This window comes from Homalodisca vitripennis, chromosome 1, assembly GCF_021130785.1.
Source record: "Homalodisca vitripennis isolate AUS2020 chromosome 1, UT_GWSS_2.1, whole genome shotgun sequence".
Classification (NCBI taxonomy): domain Eukaryota; kingdom Metazoa; phylum Arthropoda; class Insecta; order Hemiptera; family Cicadellidae; genus Homalodisca; species Homalodisca vitripennis.
Genome location: NC_060207.1, coordinates 231,953,646 through 231,972,181, shown reverse-complemented (window position 1 = coordinate 231,972,181; position 18,536 = coordinate 231,953,646).

Genomic DNA, 18,536 nt, shown 5'->3' with positions numbered 1-18,536 from the left:
AGGAAGCTGACATTGAAAACAAATTCAAACTAAGCGACTTTCGTTAAGAATGTATTCATGTTGCTTTGAGCAGTGTCTAGAGAAGACTATCAACGCAGAGGCTAACACTGCAGAAGAGCAGAGGAAGTCTTGCAGGAAGCTGACATTGAAAATAAATGTGACCGCGCAGATATTGTTGACAAAATAAATATCAACGTAGCAGAAAATTCCGACTCAAGCAGCAGTGAGGCAGAAAGCGAAGATGAAGTGGATTCTGAGTATTACCTCGTGAGAGCGAGTAACAGCAGATATTTTTTTAAAGTAGGGACACTTACACGTTACTCACTTTTGTCACGCATTTCATTTGAAATTGAAGTTTCACAGTACATTTCTGGGACACTTTGTGTAATTCTATTTAATTATTTTCTTTATTCTTTAATTATTATTTTATATTTATTACGTTTATAATTTGTTCTTCGAAAATTTTACTGTCAATTTAATTTTTAAATGTTTCTTTTTATTTATAATTTAATCAATAAAAAAATACAAATAATCTGAATACAAATAAAAATTGTTAGTAAATAATAAGATCATATTTTTATCATATTGCATGTTTATAGCCTAATTTTGTGTTTGATGGTGTTTCATTCGTCTGTGTGATAACTAATAAATAGTAAAACCATATCAACTGATGTAACTTTTATTATTTTTATATTGGTATCCTAGATTTTTCTAAGAGCTTTACTAAACCTAAAATTAAATATACTTATGTATCATAGCAATGCAACATAGTATTAAAAACACTTTAATACGTTATAAGGATTATAGCATTAAATTTATAATTACAGAAAAGTTTTTGTCCAGAATTTATTTGTTAAATTATAAAACCGTGTACTGTTATTTTTATAACTACTATCAATTTACTCGTAAAATTTAGCCGTTATTAGGAGCTAAACTATTTAAACCAATTGCATAAAATTGTCAAAATAAATTTATTTCGAAATTATAAAGGAGTTTTGGAGTAAAATATAGGTATTACGTTTTAATAATAAAAATGAATGTAATAGCATTATTCTTAGTATTTTATGGTTTAAGACCGTTTGAAAACATAAAATACCAAGAATAATAATTTTGTACGTCATTATTTATTTATTTATGAATATAAACACTACAGGATGGTTATCGTCCTAGAGGACTGACAAGTATGAGTAAAATAGGTCTGTATTGTCCGTAAACCTAACTTTTTATTGTATTAAATTAAGTATTTATTTTAACTTTATATTATTGTTTTAAATTTAATAACGTTTGTAGTTCTGAAAGTAGGAAACAACTTCTGTAATACCGACTGTACTGGAAATGTGTACAGCTGATTAGTAAATATCCTCTCTGATAAGCCAGCAATGGCTTGAACTTATCTGACTTAGCTAGAGATCTGATATAAAAGCTTAGTAAACTGGGGTTTAATTTATTGAGGAAATGGCCTCGTTTAGGAATTGGGCACAATACTTTTCAACAGTGACCTAGGGTAACAGTGTATAGATAAAAATGTACTGATAATAGCGATTGGCGTTCCATTATTTCATCCTGATCTTCTCTCCTTATCTTTTTTTCTACTCACTTCATTCAGTGGGTCTCTACTTCGTACCATTCTTCCCATTGATACAAGCACTTCGTGCTTCTTCGTACTTACAAGCACTACCCACAATTATCCTCTCTACACAAACTTACTAACAATTTTTGAAAGTAGTAATAGACGATATAATATAATTTTTAGTATAATGAAAACCCCGTAAATGCAAACACGATCGCTAACAACTCGTATTAAAAATAACAGTTTTACTCGAGTTTTACATTAGTACTTACATATTAATGTTACTGTGGTGGTTTACTCTCTAACTAAAAATACTTCTTCACTCCCTAAACATTCAATAAGAGCCTGAACAATAACACATGAATCTTTACACAAAATTTCACTGTTATAATAAGTACCTTAAACATGCATATCCCCAACTCAAAATTATCATAGTCTCAATAATATTACATTAAAAGTTCTTTCACTAAGTACTAACTACCCAGTATGGCATAACATAGGCTTGGAATAGTTGGCGTTATTAATTTAAATGTTATGGTATTTTGCAGAGGAAGGTTAGGAAACCTTCATTCATTGGTAATCATAAAAAAACTATTTCACTCTCCTGCTCCAGGACACAAAAACATTACTCTAAAACTTAAAGTCTAATTATTTCTGGAATAGATGAGGACATGGAGTATCTTTCATGGATTCTGTCTTGTTTTTAAGAGTGTTCATTATGCTATTTAAAAAGAATATGAGCATGACGTACTTGATGTTGATTAGGAAATTAATTAACCCCTAAGCCACTATTAATTGTTAGGTTTTTATATATTGATTATTAATGTATATATATATTATTGTATTAAGAACTTATATACAAAAAGGAAACAGGAATATTGACCACAATCGTCAACTAAGTAAAATAGAAATATCTTTAAAATAAAGATATATATTGCTCAGATATATTATTATTATAGAATTATTTTATAAAATATTAATACATTTTAAAATATCACTCACTGTACATGTAACAAGTTTAATAAAGGACATGAAGGTTAATTTTTTCGCGTAGGTTTGAAAATAGTGTGAAACGTGACTGTGACTAAACTATACCAATAAACAGACATTACTTGAGGCGGCGGCATTTCCTGACTTCTACCACCGCATAAAGTTATGCCACCTGAAGGCGTCAAGGTGTTTGTCACGTAGCAGATTTTGTACTGAAAGCAATGTCTTCACAATATTATTTAGCTTATAAGTTATTTTTACTTGTAAAACAGTATTTTACTACAAGAAAAGAAAACGTATGTAGCAATTAATAGCATAGTTGTATTTTTCATAAAGTACCTAATTAAACTTGGTGTTTTGATTAATGATTTTGTTTTACGGCTAGCAACATCAGAAAAATAAACGAACGAAAAGTAAATAAATAGAAAAAAGATAAATATGAAAGGAAGACACTACTGCCCTTCACAATGTTTCAAAATCTTGTAAAAATAGTTTTCGACTCCTACCATAGGTTCATTTACTAGTGGTAATTAAATGGTACCGTAAATTGCTTTACAACTATACCTTTTATGGTTTACACTATTTCTACACATAATGTTTTACTCTTCTTCTTACTGGGATTGAATTTTAAGCAAAAATATGTATTATGGTTCTTTTTGCTAAATACAATATACACTGTTTATTATTTTTTCGGCGTCAAATATTTGTTTTTAAACAAATTAGAATAAAATAATGTAAAAAATTAAATCTTTCAAAAATGTCAATAAGCTTATTATAAACGCTGATATTTAGCCACTGCATTCGCCTGATTTGGTTTCTTTTGTTCGGCGATAGACCGTTTAATTAATTAATTTGTTTTGTACAGGGTGGCGCAGAGAAACGGGAAATTTGGAAGTTGTTGTTGGTACACCTGTAAGTCTTGTATGAGTGGGGGACGGAAGTCATAATGCTAAGTAGTAAACGGTCATTTGGTTGAGATGGAGCAGTGGAATGGTGCTTGAGCGTTGCGGTTGCCGTAAGAGCGTATTACAAAAATGGTGATAGTGTATCAGCTGCACAACGAGTGCCATTATGATATTCCTCCCCGTAGTCGAGTTCCTTCTTCACATGCCATATCATCATGGGTTCGGAATTTTGAAGAGACTGGTTCGGCCTTAAAGAAAAAACCTCCTGGGCGTATAGTGACTGTTCGAACCCCAGAAAATGTTGATGCGAGTCACAATGGAAAGGATGTCCGCGACGTTCTGTACGAAAAATCACCTCATCATTGCCACTTGAGCGTCGGAATGTGCAAAGAATATTGCACGGCCTGCAATTTCATCCTTACAAGCTTCAGATTGTTCAATTTCTAAAACCAAATGACGGTGAATTGTGCTTACAATTTTGTGGACAGCTATTGACTAAAATCAATGAGGACGCAAATTTCCTTGAAAATCATTGGATACCTGATGAGGCCCACTATCATTTAAATGGGCATGTCAATAAGCAGAACATGCGTTACTGGGCTCGCAGACATCCCGGTGAACTTCATCAACGTCAGTTACACAGCCTTAAAGTTAGTGTATGGTGTGCAGTGTCTTGTCGAGGGATAATTACTTCTTTGGAGATGGTAATGGTTCCACTGTAACTGTCTCATCTGAACGTTACATTCATCTGCTGGAGACATTTTTTTCTCCACGGCTTCATGCTTTTCCAGATATTGACATTCAGCAAACCTGATTTCAATAGGATGGAGCCACCTTACACACTGCCAATCTGTCAATGGCAGCACTGAGGCGTTTGTTTGGTGAGTGAATCATTTCAAGGAACTCTAACGTCACTTGGCCTTCACGGTCTCAGACTCTCAGTATGCGACTTCTTTCTATGGGGATATCTAAAGAGCGTTGTGTACCAGATTAGGCCAAGAAATCTTCTTGAGATCAAGACTCAGATTGAAGAACACGTCTCCACCATGCCAGAAAACACTGCGTCGCCCAATGATAAGTTTTCGAAATCGATTGAATTGAAATGAATGTGTTCGGCGCAATGGGCAGCACTTAACGAATATATTTTTTTTTAAGTGACTAACTTTATTGTTATTTCCAACATTTCTCATGTAATTTCCACTCTTTCCTAACACATTTTAAGCATTAAAAAGTTTTCGTACAATTCATTGGTTTATTATGATTATTTCAAAATTTCCCGTTTCTCTGTGCCACCCTGTATTATTCGTAAAATTACAGAATTATTGAATGTTAAATTTACCTAAAACTCGCATATTATTCTTTTATATTTAGCAGATAAAAATCGCCCACCACTGAACGACCACTTTGATTGCACCGTTTCGCAATAAAAGAGGAGTAACTGAGTTACTTTATCTTACCTTTGTAGTGATCCAAGGAAACAAAACCAGTTTCTCCTTGTTTTGTCAATTCATAGATAAACATTCTAGTTGCAAGCGATATAATTGTAACTGTCTCCAACGTCAATGTTGATTATAACTTAACGGTAAAAATATCTGATTCAATGCCTCATGTCGTTCACTAGTCTAGTCAGTGAAACTGAGAGACTTTTTCCACATAATTATAAGACGTCTTTCCATGTACGGACAAAATATTCCGATTAATCACAAATTGGAGTTATTTGGAGTAACTTACCATATTCGCATCTATTTCTGTTTGCGGCTATAGACCTTGTGGGCTTCAGTAGAGAAGTTATAGTGTGCTGGGAACCGATGCTGACTCTCTACTCAGGCCTTCACTATATCTTACGACCTCAACAACACTTTGAACACTAATACATATTTATATATACAATAAAAATGTTCCCGAAATATCCTTTTTCGTATCTATATTCTTTGAGTGTGTTAGAATAATCATTAATATTTTTTAAATGAATTTGGTGATTTTATAATGTAAATCATTGATTGTTTTTATGAAGTAAAGCATTGCAAACATTTGCTAAGTTTAATATACGAGAATTAAAAGTAACTGAGCGACACATTTTGCGATTCATTTTTATGTATAAAAGATGGAGGGAGTAAAAATAGGATTAAATATAAACCCCATATATTTCAAACATAGTATATACTGTATATGATGGAGCACTAATGTAAGTCATAAACGTCCAAGTGTTGCAGAAGTGTTGAAAAAGTAATGAAAAGTAAGAGAGAAACTTTTAGTGACAATTTATAAGGAAATCGGAATAGGATCCAATTACAGGGAAACATTTCCCTAATGTGGCGCGATCCTACCCGCATATTGATGGGAGAAGAAAATGCTTGGATTTGTTGCGTTCTTAATATTGAAAATTTTTATATTTAAGTATATATTATTTGGCATTAATGTTATAATATGCAATTATTGTGTATAATATTTTCTTATTTTTCTTTAATGTCAAGTTAATCAAATATAATATTATATATGTATATATATATATATATATATATATATATATATATATATATATATATATATATATATATATATTAATACATAATAATAATATAATTATTATATTTATAGTAATAATAATTGAGGTTTTAATTTATTTACTTGAATCAGAGAGAAATGCTACAACACATCTTCGCGTGTGTTTATAACATCTAAGTGTATAAAAATAAAAAAAACAATTGCTAGTTTTATAACTGCAATTTATAAAGTATTAAATGATATACATGTAATACTTTCGATGGAAAATAAAAAGTGTAAAAAATCGTTTTGAGATTTGATTTTATTGGATGGAAAGTAATTTGGGTTTAATTTGAATTAATTTTGAGTTTTTAAAATTACAGTTTGTAGCTCACCAAGTAATTTTATTATAAAATATTAAAATTTGCGCTATGAGCTAAGAATAATAGTTTGGAGCTTATGTGCGGAGGCCATGCTCAAGTTCCACGTGTCTTTTAACCGAACAAAAGTTATCGACAGCGAGTCCGTGACTTGTCTGTGATCTCAGAGCTATTTCAGTCTCCACAAACGTGCAGCAAATGGTTTTCATCAAGGCAAACAAAATAAAAAACTAATGTAGGGATCGAATAATCTATTACATTTTCCATCAAAATTTTGAAGGACTGAGCAAGGCCAAAATGTGTATTCTTCAGCAAAATCAGTTTTCGTCTGTGTTCCAAAATTGACATACTCGCACTACAAGAATTGAAAATTAAAGACGTATTAAATCATTTTAGAATAAACATTCCCGGCCATAAATGTGTCGGCCAGTGAGTTATGATGGTTCTTTAGCAAATACTAGCAGTTACCCGCCCCTTCGCACACACAATTTTTCAGACTTTGCACATGTATGATCACTGCCGGTGGATTGTATTTCCGACGCCAATGTTGAGCTTTTCTTGATGTCATGGTGAAGAAAATAGGTGAAAAGTGTATATTTATTGTAAGTTACTCCTGTATTAGTATTTTTGTTACATATTTGATTTTGCCTTCCTGAAAAAAATATACACTGATCTGAGCAGCCTTCTCCTGTTAAAATACAAATAAGTTTCTATAAATGTCTTAAATCTATAGTAAATTTTTTATAGTGACTTTATTTGTTATATCTAATGTTTAAAATTTTCTATAAATGTACAGTTACAAGTATATTTGTATTAAAACTTTTAATTTTCTCTAGTTATTTTCTTACTCTGTGCTCAACAGCGGTTGAATAAAATATTGAAATAGGTACTGTTTTTATTATCAAGTTTACTCTATGCTTTCACACTGTAAATGTAAACAAACTGAAAATAGTGGTTAAATTAATTAAACATAAATAGTTAAATAATATTATATATGGTTTTTGCATTTACTGAACAATGTTTTACAATGTTATTTGATTACATTTGATATGCCCTTTCAATTAAATTTCACAACGAAAGAGACCAAGATTAGATTTTCGCTTTCTTACAGACTAGTGGGGCGTAGCCCGGAGGGATCTTCGAAAATAGAATATACCTATATTCATACCAGAAATCTTAGTTGTCTTTTGTCAGAATTAGGCTTCTCTGTCCAATAAATGTATGTATATTTTTTTTATCGTGAAAATCATGCAAAATCAAGTATGAAAACAATAAGTAGTAAATTGCAATAGCCATAAATATACACTTTTTGAGAGATTTTCAAAATTGGCGACGGAAATACAATATACGTTCGAATTTCAAATCTTTTAGAATTGTATGTCAAGTTGCTAGTAAGAAATATTTGAGTTTTTGAACAAGTACATCTGTATAAACGATTTTTTAACACGACACTACACGTTATATATTAGTATCGATCGCGACAGTTAACACGAGAACCAAAAGCAAATATTTTAGTAAAACATTTGATGAATCATAATTAGTGAAAATGAAAACATTAAACACGCATAGACTGGAGGGAGGACGAACGGATTAAATATCACCAGCAACATCCTTTATTTATGGAACTGAAATTGGCTTCCCAATATAATACATGCGGTAATGAAAGATAATATCAACACATATTAATCACAATTCACATGTCTCTTCCACACTACAAATAACCTAATTTCATAATGTCAATTGTTAGTACATGCGTGTTGTGTTTATAATAAAGCATGTACCGTTATTTAGTTTTACTTCATATAGTATATATTTTCTCAACCCAGTTACTTGTTAGTATAAGTTACATCCGATGTTCTTAGAACTAAATTCTTGGAGGATTGATAACCTAATTGGCACGAGTATTAATTATTTCACTCGGGAATGTTGTAGCTGCCGAACCTTCTTGAGTTCATGGCCAATGTTGTAGACTTCCAGTCTACTAATATTCCCCTTTTCCGACTACAGCTGCATTGTCGAGCCAAGAATGCTGACGCCCGCGTTTGTGAGACAAGTTCATCGTGAAGGGAAGTTTGTTTTTAAAGTTTTAATGATTATTATTAATTTCGAAGGTACAATGCCCAGAACATTGGAATATTTAGGCCCATCCCATGTTATCATATTTTAGTTCATTCATACTCTATTTGGCAGTAACGTGGCAATACCTTATTTAGTTTTACCAACTAGAAGTGGTGCTTTTTTTTGTGCCAATATTTAACTTAAAAGTAAACTTCAAATTTCGAGTATTCATTACTACGACCTCAGCGATATCTAACACCATGTGTATTGTCCATTCGTTCGGTACAAGCATTACGGTTGGATCGACTATACCTCACGAAGTAATTAGAAAAAAAAGAAAGAAGCACGACTGAAAAGCACGCTTTCATACGTTGCAGCACGATTTTCTTTGTGTCTCAGTCTGCAAGATAATGTTAATGTTATGTATAAATGTCTAGTTTTGATTCTTTGGCAATTTTAAACGTTCACAAGCTTAGTATACAAAAATAATACAAAAATAAGTACCTTAAATTTCTTAAAATTAAAATGTAAAGTAAACAAGTAAAGAATCCCTGCTCTTCTACACTACAAATTGGTTTTTTCATGCACTGTCTATTCTATAGCGTTCTAGAATATATTTATTTACAAAGAAATATTTTACAGATGATAAATTCGGTTTAATATAACTGTTATGGTTTCAGATATGTAGTCTTAGATACAGTTTTATAAGCTTTTCAAGCATTTAACATATTAGTATTTAATCCAGATATTTAATCTAATTTTCACGAAATATCAACTACACAATCATATTATAAATTTAAAAACTAACAAAACATCGTTTTTTTCTAGACTGAATATTTAAAGAACAAGAGTATTGTTCATTAATGCCGATTTATATTATTTATGAGTAACTAAAAATACAATGTTTTGTACGTATATTTATACCCACGTGCATTTCGGTTAATTGTGGACTTTAATTTCATGTAAATTATAGTTCTATATTGCAGTCTATGTTACAATATTTTATCCGTAACAAGCGATGTATGTAAGTCAGCAATATCATAGAGCTATCGTAATAAGGAAAAATAGTGATATTTAAATGTACTAAAATATATATCTACTATCCGCTGCTATATTTTAAGATAATATTGTTGTTGTATTACAATTATTATTTCTTAAAAGTACTTAGTAATATAATTTCATAGTTGTTAAACTGTACAGTTTTGACAGCTTTTATATCATAAAATAGATCATAAAATAAATAGGTCAGAATAGGCATCATAAATTATATCAGAAATAAAGACAACACACTGATGAAAGCTCCCGCGCCTCCTTGCTCGATAGTGTATTCTATCTACTTCACTTCTGCTTTCATCATACTTGGCTGCTCTGTTCTGGAACGAAACTTACACCATTTATCAAACCCATCCGTGCTGCGAGTCCCTCACGAAATAAATGACTTAAACATCTCACCTGCCACTTGGAAGCACCAAAAATTGGTGGACAGAGTTTTGACGTGACATGAATCTGAATAAATGTCAATATCTGAATAATTTACATAAACAAATTTTTTAGTTATGAGCACTATTTGTTACATTTTGCACTTACTATGGTCATATTATTTAGGAAGCATGAGGTAAGGTTATCAGATTGGGACTTCATCATCTCACCACATATCCGTATTTAATAAGTGATACGACGCCTGCAAATAAGTTATAAGGATTGATGTAATCAACATCAATATTACACTCACCAGTCATAAACGCCCAGCACTCAGTGTCTGGCGGTGTCTAGCACAATTGAATTAAGTTTTAAACGAAAACATTTAAGTAAACTAGACTTAGATTATTCTTTTGACGTGTTTTGTAATCAGTATATGGTCTATAAAATCAGTAAATGTTGTGTATTTACAATTATTGAAGTGAAAAACTTCTTTAGGCGCGTTGAGCGTTTTGGTAGAGGGTAAAATCCTCGGTTCGCGTCACCGACATGCTAATGATAATACTCTATGTAAAACAGCTGATCCCTATCAAAAGACAAAACTGGTTGTTGTTCCAGGCTTGTGCAAGCCTACCTTTAACGTGATTGTGTTTACTTGGATTGACGGAATTCAATGAAACAAGTACCGTTGGAATTGTAATGTAATTTTTCATTTAATTGGTGCCTAGTAAGTTTTTTTATAACTGTACCGGTTTTTTTCTAATTTGCCTTTAAAATTGTAACCGTAGACTTGGCCGCGGACTACTAACCTGCATGAAAAATTCAGTCTCGCTGTGTTAAAACTGTACCGGCGGAGTATGAAAACAGACTGCGAAAATCAGTGACCTTTACGGCTTCCTCTCGCGATTTAAAAGTGAAGCCAATGTCGTACAATTCTGTAAGATGCGTCAAATTAAAGCTCTTAATATTGGCAATCTATTGGTTACATTTTTAAATATTAAAAAAATTTCGATTGCGTTTACAATGACAAGAAAAAAGTAGTAAGCGAGGATTTTTTTTATTTTTTGGTCAGACAAAAATTTGTCAGCGAGAAATTTGTGTGAAAATAGATGAATATTTTTTTTGTAATTTATCATTTTTTTATTGGAAGTTTAGTTTAGCCTGTAGTAGCGTATGAAGTGATGAGTGAACGTTTCTGCCGGAACTGTAGTTGGCGCATTGGCTCACTGATACCGTATTAACTCAATAAATTAGTTTATTGTGCAATAAAAATACCTTTACGAAAGAACCAAGTTAATTTAACTAATTTATTAGTCTTAAAAATGTGGGTTTAATTGTTATTGCAATTATATACTTCATCCGTAGCAATAACTGTATTATTTACAACGGTGTTAACTCACTTGTATTCTATGTTTAACTAACTATTAATATTGAGCAATTACAACAAGTATAATGATTGCATTGAACTTTTTTGCATTAAAATAATATTCTTTAATACCTACAGTACTTTTTTATAATGGAGCGGCGAGTTCCTCCACATCACTGGCGTCACTATCCTCTTCACTATCGCTGGTCTCAGAATCACCGATGTTTACTATAAAACTTTCACTAATACATCGACTATTTCTGACTGTATTATGTGCGCGTTGGACGCTTTTTGGATAAGTATAATTTTGTGAGTCACGTCAACAATACGTTATAGTAGCAGTACATCTGTATAATTTTTGCATATAGTTTTAATTACTCTCAACTTAATAGTTCCGTTTTCACTTCTATCGGCAGTCCCACGACTGCTACTGTTTTTTTATTTTATTGCAGTTGTACCGTAGTGGATTTTAGTCATTACATAGTCACTTTAAGCTATGACAAATAATCTCTGAAACTCCAGCTATTTTGCATATATTACGTTTTAATCCCTTCGAACAATATATAAGCACACAGAATCGACTGACGATATTATGGTGTGGTAGTTTTGTAACTGTGACTGAGAGCAGAAGTAGGCCACGTATCACAATACGGTTAGTGAGGTCTGCAATATCTGCATTTCAATGAAACGTATTTACATTTCCATTAAGGGCATGATGTGGCTTGAAACTGGCAGGCGTCGCATTATCATATATGTCACTTTTTTTAAATACCTTTGGCTGTTTTATGTAGCGATTCAACATGATTTTTTATTTGGAGAGATTTGTCAATACTGTTGAATTGTTTGTATGATAAAGGTTTGTAACTCCATACCGGCTGATTTGTGTTTATTGTTTTTTTGCTGTGTAAAATAGGCTACTTTCAATTGTGTGATTAGTTCAGATAATTTAAAAAAATAAAACTTTGTAGAAAGTATAGTAGAACGTCAAGGAATATTATAATATTCTTAGAACACCTTTCTTAGTAGTAAGGCTTCGATACGGGTTTTCCTTAAGTGCGAGCCTTACCAATCTTGAAGTTGTTACTGTTATCTTTGATTGTATTAGATACAAAATTATTACAATAAAAGCTCTTATCTTATCTCTATGGATGTCACAGTTGAGTCAGGTTCAGGTTGCTTCTTTACACGTTACAATTACAATTGACATCTTATACCACTCTTCCATTCTAATATTTTTGACTGAGTGTATAGTGCAAAATGAATTTATAGGATTCGTGTCAAACAGACTGACCCCAAATAATCTGGAAATCTTTACCTTAAACAGCCTTAATTTTTATCTAGTTAGTGTCCACGCGACTATCAAAACTGGAAGGTTTTTGAATAAAGGATGCTTTTATTCATAACTCGAGAGATTCCTTAGAATATTAGATCTGTTACAGTATAAAACCGCGAGTGTTGCATTCCGCATTCGACAGCAGATGGTGCCAAATCTAGCTATCTTTGTTTCTTGGTGCGACCGTTCTTAACAATCCATGGTGGCATATTCGTTCTTACTTGTGCATCTGTTTAATGATACTTTTCCCAGATAAGGAAGGTAATAACCTTACCTGCTGATAAGGAATATCCAGATAAACAATGCGATATCAGCGTTTCTACAATCGATTGTGATATTGTCAGCAAACTGAAGGCAAACACTTTGAACATTTGTTATAACTGTTTTGGGAAGTGATTTGAAGTAAAAGAAGTAAAATAAAAGATTAAGTGTCTCAGTTTTCTCTAACAACCAGAATGTTTGCATTTGAAAAATTCTGTATTTTATAATCTTTGAGTGTCCGCCATTTTGTAATGCGTCAACTGTTTTACGTCAGATTTTCGCCAAAATGTTTCAATTAAAAAGAGCTTTAATTTGATGTACGACTCGACCTATGCTTCTATTTAAGAATTTTCACCAACCCCTAGCGGGACGTCCCCCATAAGCAGGATATCATGGTGAAATACATAAAATAATAGTTTTATATGAGCGTAAATTTTAGTTCTTGTATTGTAATTAGTTCAAAAGTTATTAGACCGTCCCGGGACTTTTCAGCACCCCTGTATATATATATATATATATATATATATATATATATATATATATATATATATATATATATATATATATATATATATATAAGTAGATAGTAATATGGGGTTCCTGGCGCACTTTCGGAGCCAACCGAAAAGCAATGTAAAATACTGTTCAATGTACCATAAAGGAAGCTGAGAAATAACACAGCAAATCTCAATGAAAAATTAACCGAATCTACAGTCGTTCGTCTCCAAAAGCGATCGGTACATTACTATCTACTCTGTGGAATGAAAAAATTAACCAAATCTATAGCTGTTTGCTTCTACTTTCTTAAGCTGTGCTTTGTAAAATGTTGTCAAATCTGCTACGAATAAAGGATTTATCTTAATAAAATTTAATCAATTTAAAACATTTTTACTAAAAACATACTTTAATAAAAAACTTTTCTACTAAATAAACAACATGAACTCACCAAGCTCTCTTCAGTTTTCTAGCATTAAAACAGTGCAACAAAGATGAATTCAGTGAATTGCCGGTTTATTCTCAACAACAGTTGATACCGTCTTTAAATGAAACAGAATTAAAAGAACTTGTAGAGTCTTTTGCAGAAAGAACGAAAACTGCACACGTGTACACACAAAAAAACGAAAAAAATAAGGGATTATATATTTAATATAATTACGAAAGATATTGAAAAGAAAGTAAAAAATAAACAAACAGAGAGTTTTCATCGTTTTTTTATGACATTTTTTCCCATATTATACGTCCTTTCAAGATAATCAAGACTTAATTGATGAATTTCTTAGGAATTTTTGTGAGTATCAAGATTTATCAACACAATTCATTAAAGAGCATTATAGAATTTTTCTTATAGAATATAGCCACATTTTGTGTGAAACAAAAGGTATTACTGTAGATAATATTCCATGTGATTCCTATGAAGAAAGACACCAACTATGGTTATCAAAACAGTACTATGACGTGGGGAGGGACTGCAAGTTTTAGAGTTAAGACTTTATTCTACAAAGTTAATTGTTATAATTTCTTTATCTTTTATAGTCTTCTTTCCAGTAACAATCAAGTGTAATTTTTCATTTTTGTTTAATTCTTTAATCTTTTTTTCATCCAAAACAGTCAAAAATCTGTTCGGTAAGTGTACTTTACAATCTTCCAACTCGGCAATTATTGTAAACCCGAATTTATCTTTCATTTTTCTCCAAATTCAAGATTCTATGTTTTCTTCCTTTCTTCCAATTCATTTAACTTCTTATACTCTTTAAACTTACATTCTCCAATATCATTTAACTCTTTCAAGAACTCCATTTAAATAGAAAAAATTTAAAGACGGAAAAAATGAAATTTGCTAACAATCACTCGAGAAGTCGGGGAGAATGTGAGTAAAACCGCATTCTTTTCAAGAGGTTCTTCGTTTAATTTCTCCAAATGTACTATAAAATCATCGAGGATTTCTGGTTCAAAATCATAAACAAATTCAACATCCAGATAATGAAAAAATACAGGTAATATCTTTTCATAATAAACGTGTGTATCGATACCTACAAACCTAATGTATTCTTTGAAAAGGAAAATAATTTTGTCAATGGTTCCAAGAGATAAGTAAAAATTTTTATTCTGTTTTCTAAATTCTGTAACAAATTTTGTTTGCTTCTTGTCTCCATATTGCAATTTTGTAAGCAGGTTATTCAAATGTGTTAATTTATTTCGAAATTTCTTAGGTTTAGGTCTTTCTAACAAAATTAAATTACAACCTCTACAAACTAAATATCTTTTATCGATAATTTCTCCTCTATTAGAACACTTGTAACAGTTGGCATTATACTCTTCCATTTAAACAAAAAGATTTTTTTATAAATGGAGATTATGGAACTAAGTCTGCCGAGATATAAATTTTTCAGCGCAAATGTTTGTGTTTACATTTCTACAACAGAGATAAATAGAAATAATTTCATTCTATTGTACAACTATTTAGGATATTTTGTCTATGACTACAAAGATTATTCCGGAAGAAATCGAGATTTTTCATCAGCGAAAGAGTATATTTTTGAAGTTTTAGAAGGAATGAAAGAGAATAATATGAACATCATCAATTATTGTAAAAGACAAAATGAATGATTGTGTCTTTGGTGTAGTGTTGTTAGTGTGCGTGTTTGCGCTATGGGGAATCACATCACATTCAACTTCTACGGTGTCTATTGTTTAGAGACTTGGCCCTGCACTGCTACTGTCCAACCAAGTTAATGGCTAGGAGCTGTAATTCGGGTCTTAGACTCTGGAATTTTTTTGTTCCCAAGTCTCATTTTTCTTTGGTAACTACTGTGTAGAAGTTGATGGAGAGATACAATTAGGGAATTTGTGTCGGGTGTTTTGTAAGTGTAATGTTGTATTAATGAATGATGTGAATGATGAATGTAATGAACGAATTAAGGAAGAGAAGGAATGTACGAATTAAGGAAGAGAAGGAATTAAGGAATGAAGTGGAAAGGTGAGGAAGCAAATGGCGCGCCAACCACAGTTGTCATTACTCGGCTTGTTCTATAGTCATTACACTATGGCCACTCGTGTAAAGACTTGTCCCCAACCACTGAACGACAACCATGTCTTCCTCAATAAAAAGCGCGCCTGAAGCTCTGGGATTTGAACCCAGAACCTCAGGCTTTGAAGGCAAGCGTCTTACCAACTGAGCTACGGAGAGTCTCGAAAGTTATAAGCTATATCTCTGCTATATTAAGTTGTTCAATTAGGATTGCTAGTTTACAAATTTATTAATAATTTTATATTTCAAAAACCACTCAACCGATTTTAATGAAATTTGGTACACATATAGTAAATACTTAACTCTTTCGACTTAACTTATCCATAAGGGTGAAATCATCCCCTATTTCTTAATATTCATAAAAAAATAAAAAAAATTATCAGAAAAATCTGAAACTTCAAAAACAAGCGAGTTCAACTTAAAATTTCATGAAAATAACAAATTAACTACCCCAATCATCCCTTATCTTAAAACTCTTATATCTCGAGAACTATTGGAGCTTTTTTGCTGAAATTTGGTATATAGGATCAATAAATATTAAAGTATTTTTTTAAATCATAACTTCCGGTCCAACCCTTAAGATGACCTTGGAATAGTTTTTTGTTAATATCATCCCCATTTTTTAAGATATTCTTTTGAAATTAAAAATGAATACTTATATCAATGTCTTTAACAATTCTGTAAAGTTTTAAAATTATCCGATGAATAATAGTGAAAATAACGTGAATTTTACTGAATTTCTCTAATATCGTTCTTAATCACATCATAGGCTAAAAATTTCTCAGAAACCACAACCACATAACATGTCGAGTTTGTAAACAGCTTTTTGAAAATCCATATTGATAATTATATCGTTCTTTGAACCAGAAATATTTGTCATACTCTTTGTTGTATCAATGACATAAATAGGTCTATTCGCTAAAAATTCTTTAGGATTGTAATACATTTCCTTATTATTACAGTAAACTTTCTTAAAATCTTGATACATCTGATACATGATTCTGAAAAGACCTCCTGAAATGTTTAAGTTTTTGTAATTCATCTGGATAATAAGAACCGTTCAATTTTACTCTGATATTTTTTACATCCAAACTATCAAACTTTGAAGGATTTTTTTCTTGATTATTCTGTCTATCTGTTTGAAAACCGATGATAACGAACTTGGGATTGAAGATATTTCTATAAATATTTGTGATATCGAACGAATAAGTTGTTCCGGAAATACCTTTTTGTTCAATACATTGCCAATCTAGAAAATTAAACATAATGTTTTGACTTTTTGTAATTTCATCAATCAACCTTATTTTACTCGTGATTTTATAATCAATCATTGGAACTCTAATAAAAAAATCTGTAATTGTTATTTTTCCATCAACAGGCATAACATTTCCAGTTGCAGTCTTCAGAATCACATCATCGTCTTCTGCTCTTATAAAACTTAGATAAAATCCTCCTTTATAGATCGGAATAGTAACATTTTCAAAAAATCCTAATCCAAAATGAGATAAATTTCCAGCTGCTTCAAAAACAACACCAAATTTAAAATCTGATTCAAAGCCATTAGAAGTTTGAGAAATAACATCACTTTTTGAATACGAAATAGTTCCTTTAATTGTGCTTAATTGGCCACAGTTTTCGACTTCTTCTATCAATTTATTGTGTTTTCTTACTTCAATCTTAGAAAATAAAAACGGTATAAAATTATCGATTAATCTAACATTATCAGTTCCAAGATATGCTTGACCATCTTGTTTTGTTAAAGTTCCAGAAATATAAAACTGGAAGTTAGACGAGCAAAAGTTATCTCCAAAATCAATATTAAACTCAGTTCTTTTATTCGGTTCATTCAAATGTTGTTTACTAATTGGATAGAAATTTTTAAACTCCGCCCTTTCAATATCACTAGCATACTTTCTGTAGTCCACCATTTAATAAGAGAAAATTTAGAAATTTTAAAACATCATGTATAAGAAAGATATCATTTTTTCATCGATCTAATGTACGTTTTTTATAAGAAAAGATATAAATTTTAGTAAAATAATTAAAAAGATTAGAGTCATTTTTAATGATCTACTTCGTCATATTCAGGATTCTCTTCCTTAAATTTTGCGATCTCGGTCACATATTTCAATAAAATCTGCACAGGATAGTAACCGCTATCTATAATATTGTTCCAATCAACTGTATCTTTATTTTCATCCAAAAACTTTATACTCAAGTGTTGATAGAGGCAAAGAACAGACATATGATCTTTTAATTGATAATGTATATTTTCTTGAATGAACTCTGATGATAAAAGTTTGATATTTAGCAATGTTTATACCAATTCAATTTGTTTACGTATAATCTCATCATATCTTCGGATAATTCATATTTTTGAGAAATATCATCCCAATGTTCTTTTTTCAAATCTCTTTCGTGTTGCATTATAAAAAGATCGAAAGCACTGTAATGTCCCGCCATCTCTATTTATTAGGAAAACATTTCAAAATCAAGTTTTTATAAATTGGCTCTTTTTTGAGTTACATTCAGCACATTTTCCAGAAATTCTCTTAACTCCGTTAATGTTTGCATAGTATTTTATATCGTTTGTGGCAGTTTTCTCTTTGCACCTCACACAGTATATGAGCGCCATTTATATAAGGAAAATTAGTCATCATAGCCGCCTACTCCATTAAATCTGTTGTCGATGTTTTCAAAAGTTTTATCGACATCTTCTTTAAATTTATTAAAGTTTTCTTC